The sequence below is a fragment of the Heterodontus francisci genome, unplaced genomic scaffold, assembly GCF_036365525.1.
Source record: "Heterodontus francisci isolate sHetFra1 unplaced genomic scaffold, sHetFra1.hap1 HAP1_SCAFFOLD_102, whole genome shotgun sequence".
Classification (NCBI taxonomy): domain Eukaryota; kingdom Metazoa; phylum Chordata; class Chondrichthyes; order Heterodontiformes; family Heterodontidae; genus Heterodontus; species Heterodontus francisci.
Window position 1 is genome coordinate 2,092,118 of NW_027140380.1, and position 8,010 is coordinate 2,100,127.

Here is an 8,010-nt window from a genome sequence, read left to right on the forward strand (position 1 = left end):
TGGGCAATTAGGGATGGACAATAAATGCTGGCCTGGCTGGCGACGTCCACATCCCATGAAACAAATAATTAAATACAATAACAGCTCATCTCAATTCCTAGTATTTCTAAATCCCACCAGTCCAACATAAGCTGAACAATTATTGCATGTTGTGATTGACGGTCTGGTCTGTAAACTGCACTGTATCACAGATTGCTGACATTTGCTAACTGGAAGTGAGAACTGCAAAATCGGGACAGTAGTTCACATAGTCTGTCAGTGTGAAAGAATCAGGCAATGTGAGGTAATAGAATTTGTCTGTAAATGTTACACTCACATTGCTTTATATTTTTATATTGAAAATAAAAGTAATCATTTCGTGAAAATAGTGACATGTTGTCCAAACTTTGGTAGCCAGTTGTTTTCGTCTTGCACTCAGCAGGGCAATCCACAAGAATACCAATTTAAGGGAAAACAACAACTTTCTTCTGTATGAGAAGAGAGTGCTGATTGGTTGGCAAGTGAACTCTGATTGGTCGAGGCATTGCCATTCAGAATGCATCAGTTTATGGTAACTGACAGATAACTGCCCAGCTTTGTCTGAAATTTAAACCAGGCAGCTTGACTCTGATTGGTCACGGCATTGCCCTGTGGAATGAGCCAGTGAATGGCTGTCACTTATTTTGTTTAGCTGAAACTGGCACAACATGTGTGCATGTTCTTTCTGTCTGCAAAGAACAGGGCCCTGTGTATTAATATATGTAGCTTACAGTACACACCAGTGCACCACACTGCGAGCCCTACTGACAGTCTTAAATCGGTTGTCAGTGTAATTCTTAGCACACTGAGAATTATTTAGCAAATGTTGTCCTATTGTGGAATCACATCTCATGTTGGATACTGTGTTTTGAGTTTTGCAAGCATGGGTTGGTTGGGTTGGGCCCATTGCGAACAGCGGAAGGGACATGTTATTTGATACAATCCGCCAGTTTTGGGATGTACGGTCTAGAAACCTAGCATCACACTGGTATTGAAATTCATATATCACGTTACTTATTTGTGTGATAGGCAGGATGTCTCTTTTGCTTGACAGCAGCATCCTGTTAGTGGCGAACACCACACTTGTTGCTCCTGCATAGTAACAGCAGGAAACAGCTCGCTTCACCTGTTACTCAAATACTGGGGATATATTACCCTTCCAGGGTAATTTGAGGGAGACTGGGCACTTTTCAGGGCTCAAAATGACGTCCTTCAGCCCATTTATAAGTTTGTGTGATATACAGTGAGAAATGATCTGATCAGTGTAGCCATTGTAATGCAGGATGTCTTTGATTCGCCCTATTTCAGCATCAAGCTTGCATGGTGAGCAAATGGCTCAGCCCTATTTATGACGTTGTCGATAAGACCAATTTTATAGCGCGTGGAACTGTAATAATCCCAACGCGTGTATTGACCAGTGAAGGTAGGTTTGCGGTAGACCGTGGTAGAAAACCCCTTAGCAGATTTCTCAACTAGTACATCAAGGAAAGGGAACTCATTTGACTGCTCCATTCCAAAGGTGAATTTGAGTGTAGGATGGAGCCCATGAAGACGTGCAAGGAAATTATTTCATGCAGCTGCGGATTCAAATTTAGCAAACGTATCATCTACATATTGGAAATATGCAAGCGGTCGGAGGTTAGGTGTCATTCCCTTAAAAACAGTTTTGTCATGGAATCCAACAAAGATGTTTGTGAGAGCTGGGCCTAGAGGGGATCCCATGGCAACACCAGCAATGCATGGTGTCAATAAAACTGAACTCAACTGTGCAAGTTGCCGAGTTCATAAGTTCAATTAATACAGATTCACACAATGGTGACGGGTATAGATCACCATGATATAGCACTGCAGTGCAAATATCTATGGCTTCCTGAAGGGGTACATTAGTGAATGGGCTAGCAATGTCAAATGACACATGGACACGGCATTGCTATCGATATGCAAGTCCTGTATGGTCTTCGCAAATGTGAAGGAATCCTTCACTGTGCATGTGGAAAACTTGCTCAAAAACTGGTTGGAACAATTTGCCCAACCATTTGGCAAATTCATTTCAGGAAACTATTTACATTACTTCAAATAAAGGCAACACAACGACACAAAGAATTGAGCACAACGCTGAAAGTTTCACAACAAATAGTCAAGTGAGAAAAGGATGAAATACAGAAAGAAAAAGCCTAAAATACTGAAAACACTCAGCCAGTCCGGAAACAACTGTGGAAAAGAGAAGCTCGGGTTAGTGGTCCAGTTCTGTGACCCTTCTATAGACCTGAAACATTGCTCCTACCTTCCTCTCTCCACAGGTACTGCTGGAACTGCTGAGTGTTTCCAGAATCTTCTGTTATTATTCAGATTTCCAGTGTGTGCAGTATTTCTCTTTTTGAAAATAAAATATTCCCTGAGAGGAATGGAACTTTACATAAAAAATAGGAGTGGGCCATTCGGCCCATCGAAATAGCTCTGCCATTCAATAAGATCACAGCTGATTTCCTACATCAACTCCATCTTACCACACTAGCACAGATCCCTTGATTCCCCTTAGTATCCAAAAACCTATCGATCTCTCTCTTGGATATACCCAACGAGCATCCACATCTCTAGAGTCACAGAGAGATACAGCACTGAAAAAGGCCCTTCGGCCCACCGAGTCTGTGCCGACCAACAACCACCCATTTATACTAATCCTACACTAATCCCATATTCCTACCACATCCCCACCGACCCTATATTTCCCTCCCACCTACCTAAACCAGGGACAATTTATCATGGCCAATTTACCTACCAACAAGTCTTTTGGCTTGTAGGAAGAAACCGGAGCACCTGGAGAAAACCCACACAGACACAGGGAGAACTTGCAAACTCCACCTAGGCAGTACCCAGAATTGAACCCGGGTTGCTGGAGCTGTGAGGCTGCGGTGCTAACCACTGCGCCACTGTGCCTCCCATAATATGTGATCTCACCAAGGCTCTGTCTAATTGCAGTCAAACTTCTTTATTCTTATAAAAACTCTTCACAATGTTGAACACAACTATTAACTGCCATTCTGCTCTAAGAAGAAGGACCCCAGCTTCACACACCCCAGACCCCTATTCTTTCCACATTAGCTGAATTCCTGCATTTCTGATACCATTCCAGTAAATCTCCTCTGCACCCTCTCTGAGGCCTTGACATTCCTGCGAAAGTGTGGAGCATGGAATTAGACACAACGCTCTAACTGAGGCCTATAACCAGTGAGATTTATAAAGGTCCAGCATAAATTCCTTGTCTGTGTCCCGTACTCCCATTTCTGGTTTCTGACTCAATGTCGGCTCTGAGCTGTTGAAACTGCCTGAATAAATATTTCCACCCAACAAAGCGCTCGGAATGTGAGAAGGGACAAAGTGAGTGACCAAGTACATCAACTCCAAGTAAAACTCCACCATGTAGTGAAAACACTCGAAACACAACGGCTCTTTTCAGAGCCACCCACAATCGCTCTGAAAAAACTGCACCAACATCTCTCTAGAATTGGTTTATTTAATTGGTTTTAATGCTCAGTAACTCTCTGGAACTTTCTCACTGTCTTTGTGTTTTCTGTTTCAATCTGGTATGGAGATTCTGGGAAGATGAGTTTCACTGCCTGTGAGGATCTTTGTGGTTTTCCTGCAGAAACACAAAACAAAGTCTCTTTTCAGAGTCACCCACCGCCTCATAGGGACAGCAGTGACATGGGAACGGGAGCTGGGGTGTGTTTTATGCCGGAAATATCAGTTAATGATTTATGTTCTGCTCTCGTTATATTCCAATCTCTGAATTGAGCCTTTCCACCACACCAGGGTTATGGGGAGAGTTTTCATCGTTTCTTTTCTAAACGTACAGACGATGTTATAAAGTTGCTGATTTACCCAGATGGCGGATTCTCCCCTCACAGTGAAAAGTAACATCACACCTTCACATTGTTTTATAATTGAATAATTAGTCAAATGGAATTATTTGTGATGTTATTTCCCCCGAGACGGTGTTTCCTGCAGTGAAACTGAGCAGTTTCAGCTCAGTCATTCAGGGACCTGGAATTCCTGCAGTTTGAACCCGCTGGAACCCCAGCCCACTTCTGATTGGTCACCCTCTTCTCATAAAGTCAGTGACAGCACATGAGGAGGCCATTCGCCCCATTGAGTCCATGTCGGGTTTCCAATCTGTTCAGTCCCCGACTCAATCCCCAAATCCCTGCATAATCCCTTTGGGTCAAAATGAACGTGGCAGGACTCGAACCTGCAATCTTCTGATAACATCATCGAATATATCGAAGTCAGACGCCTTATCCATTAGGCCACACAGCCATTAGCTTACATGAATGATTCAATCAGAGAATCTCGAAGCACAAAATACAAAAAATCATTGGTTGAACCTGTCAACCTGGCAGAATATTTGAATTTGTGAAAGCCGCCAATTTCACTGTGGAAAAGAAGTGATCGACTGGAAAAGTACATAAAAATCTATTTTCCCGTAGCGGTTTAAATAAACCTTTAAAACACAATTTTGCTTTTACCGACTCAAATTGCTGGTGCTATTTTATGAACAGCTTTATTTTGCCAATTTTTGTCAACTTCTCATCCGTAACTGACAGTAAAAGACTCCGTTCAGCAATCTTTCACGCGACAAATAACTCAAACTCGGTGTGGAAGTAATAAATTACAGACTATTGGTAATTCCCCTTCACACAGGCTTCAGGGGGACAGTGAGAAGCCACTGAAATAGTTGCTTCATCCTTTTAAAAGGTTCCCATTCTGTCCTGTTACTGACATGTTGGAATCAGATTTGTATTTAACAAGATATTTCTGTGAAAACAAAATCCTCAACAGACCAGCTGGGAATCTGGGAATCACTGTAGTAAAATTTTGATTGAGAAGACGGGACCGTCTCACCAGCAGCCGGGTTACATTCCCCTCACATCCTTATACAGTGAGCAGCTCTTTCCCTCGAGAAATAGACAGCAGCAGTTGGAAGTTCAGTAAAAGGATCGGTTCATTGAGACAAGTTTCTGACTGACAGGTGGTGCTGAATATTAATACAAGAAGGTCCTGGAATGGGAAACAAGTGTCCAGAGTAGGGTCTGAAATCAGGACAGGGAAATGGCCAGCACTGACACAGATCATTTCATTATTACATTGATATCTGACTGTCTATAAGGAGAAGCGAGTTAAACACATGATGGTGAAAGGAATGGAAGATGATGCTGGTTGTTCTAGATGAAGAGGGATAGACAGAGGTGTGGGTACAGCAGACTTCAGACAGTAATCAGCCCTTTCAGATACTGTGGGTGGATCTGAAAAGAGCCTTTGGGATAGGTAAAAAAGCTCTTTGTTTAAAAACCTTCAAATAGCTACCTTGTAATTGGTCAGGTTACTAATGTTTTAGTTAGTGTAATTTATGAATAATTACTAATTAGAAAGTGCTGTTTGGACAGAGTGTAAAGCTGTGAGTTGATGTGTGAGGGACTTCACTGACTGGGGGAAGGAGGTGCTCTTTGGTCTTTTCTGCCTTTTCAGCCTCCATGGTATATGGGAAGAAGCTGATCGGTGAGTAACTGGTAAATTATTCTACTTATTACACTTATTACACGAGCAATAATGAGTTTGTAAAGCTAAGTAATGGCAGGGCAGCTCGAAAAGTAAAAGTTCTAAATTGGGGGAAGGCAAATTTTACAAAACTGAGAGGTGATTTGGTGGATGTGGACTGGATACAACTACTTGAAGGAAACCCAAGGATGTTTTATCAGTCCATTAAGAGCAAGAGGATAACTAAGGAAAGGGTATGGCCTATCAGAGATGTACAAGGGAACTTCTGTGTGGATCCAGAAGATGTGGGCGGGGTTCTTAATGAGTTTTTTGTCTCTGCCTTCACAAAGGAGAGGGATGATGCAGACATTGTAGTAAAAGAAGAGGAGTGTGAAATATTAGATACGATAAGCATAATGCGAGTGGAAGTACTAGAGAGTCTGACATCCTTCAAAATGAATAAATCACCAGGGCCGGATGGTTTGCATCTGAGGTTGTTAAAGGAAGCCAGGGAGTAAATAGTGGATGCGCTGAGGATCATCTTCAAATCCTCACTGGATATGGGGGAGGTGCCGGAGGATTGGAGCTCTGCGAACGTTGTACTATTATTTTAAAAGGATGTGGTAAGTCTGACCTCAGTGGTGGGTAAATTATTCGAATCAATTCTGAGGGACAGGATAAACTACCACTTAGAAAGGCACGGATTAATCAGGGATAGTCAGCATGGATTTTTTAAGGCAAGGTCATGTCTCACTAACTTTATTGGGTTTTTTGAGGAAGTAACAAGGAACATTGATGAGGATAGTGCGGTGGATGTGGTTTACATGGATTTTAGTAAGGCATTTGATAAGGTCCCACATGGCAGTCAGGTCAATAAAATGAAAGCCCATGGGATACAGGGGAATGTGGCAGGTTGGATCCAAAATTGACTCAGTGACAGCAAACAAAGGATAGTAGTCAACGGATGTTTTTGCAAATGGAAAGCGGTTTTTCGTGGCGTTCCACAGGGCTCAGTGTTGGGTCCCTTGCTGTTTGTGGTGTATATTACCACACGGGCAGCACAGTGGCGCAGCGGTTAGCACCGCAGCCTCACAGCTCCAGCGACCCTGGTTCAATTCTGGGAACTGCCTGTGTGGAGTATGCAAGTTCTACCTGTCTCTGCGTATGTTTCCTCCGGGTGCTCCAGTTTCCTCCCACATGCCAAAGACTTGCTGGTTGATAGGTTAATTGGCCATTATAAATTGTCCCTAGTATCGGTAGGTGGTAGGGAAATATAGGGGCAGGTGGGGATGTGGTAGGAATATGGAATTAGTGTAGGATTAGGATAACATGGATGGTTTGTGGTAGGCACAGACTCGGTGGGCAGAAGGGCCTCTTTCAGTGCTATATCTCTTCAAAAAAAAGTTAATGATTTGGAATTAAATGTGGGAGCTATGATTGGGAAATTTGCTGATGACACAAAAATTGGCCGTGTAATTGATAGTGAGGAGGATGGCTGTGGACTTCAGAATGATATGAATGGATTAATTAAGTGGGCGGAAAAGTGGCAAATGGAATTCAATCTGGAGAAGTGTGAGGTAATGCATTTGGGGAGGGCAAACAAAGCAAGGGAATACACAATAAACGGGAAGATACTGAGATGGGTAGAAGAAGTGAGAGACTTTGGAGCGCATGTCCACAGGTCCCTGAAAGTGACAGGATAGGTAGATAGAGTGGTGAAGAAGGCATATGGAATGCTTTCCTTTCTTGGTCGACAAAAGCAGGGATGTAATGCGAGAACTGTTTAAAACGGTGGTTTGGCCACAGCTGGAGTATTGCGTACAGTTCTGGTCATCACATGACAGAAAGGACATAATTGCTGTGTAGAGAGTACAGAGGAGATTTACAAGAATGATACTGTGGGTGGCTCTGAAAAGAACCTTTGGGTATTTGATAAAATCCTGGCAGATTGCCTTGGTTTTGGTGCCCGGAGCTCTGGTTTTCTTGGGCAGCAGCATGGCCTAGATATTAGGCAGCACCCAGCCCTGAGTGATGGTCACCCTTCCCAGCAGCTTGGTGAGCTCCTCGTCATTCTGGACAGCCAGCTGTAGGTGTCTGAGGATGTTGCAGGTCTTCCTGTTGTCCTGGGCCGCGTTACTGGCCAACTCGAGGATTTCAGCGGTCAGATACTCGAGCACAGCAGCCAGATAGACCGGGGCTCCGACACCCACATGCTCAGCATAGTTGCCCTTTCTCAGGAGCCTGTGAACACGGCCCACCGGGAACTGCAGTCCAGCCCAGGAGGAGCGAGACTTGGCCTTGGACCGAGCTTTCCCGCCGGTCTTTCCTCTTCCAGACTTTTCTTTTCCAAAAATATACTTGAGGACATTCCGTGCAGACCACTGCCTGATGGATTGGTGGTCAAAGGTGTTTTTCCACACAAACATTTCCACGAACGCGCAGTCCAACTGGATGGAG

The 8,010-nt window shown here is 43.6% G+C and overlaps 1 non-coding gene across 1 annotated transcript; it reads right to left on the reverse strand.

Moving 5' to 3' along the window:
- Positions 1-4,246: 4,246 nt before the first annotated feature.
- trnar-ucg (transfer RNA arginine (anticodon UCG)) lies at positions 4,247-4,335 on the reverse strand. Its single transcript is given in 2 exon segments — positions 4,247-4,282; positions 4,299-4,335. It is a non-coding gene; the product is annotated as a tRNA-Arg (tRNA).
- Positions 4,336-8,010: the final 3,675 nt, after the last annotated feature.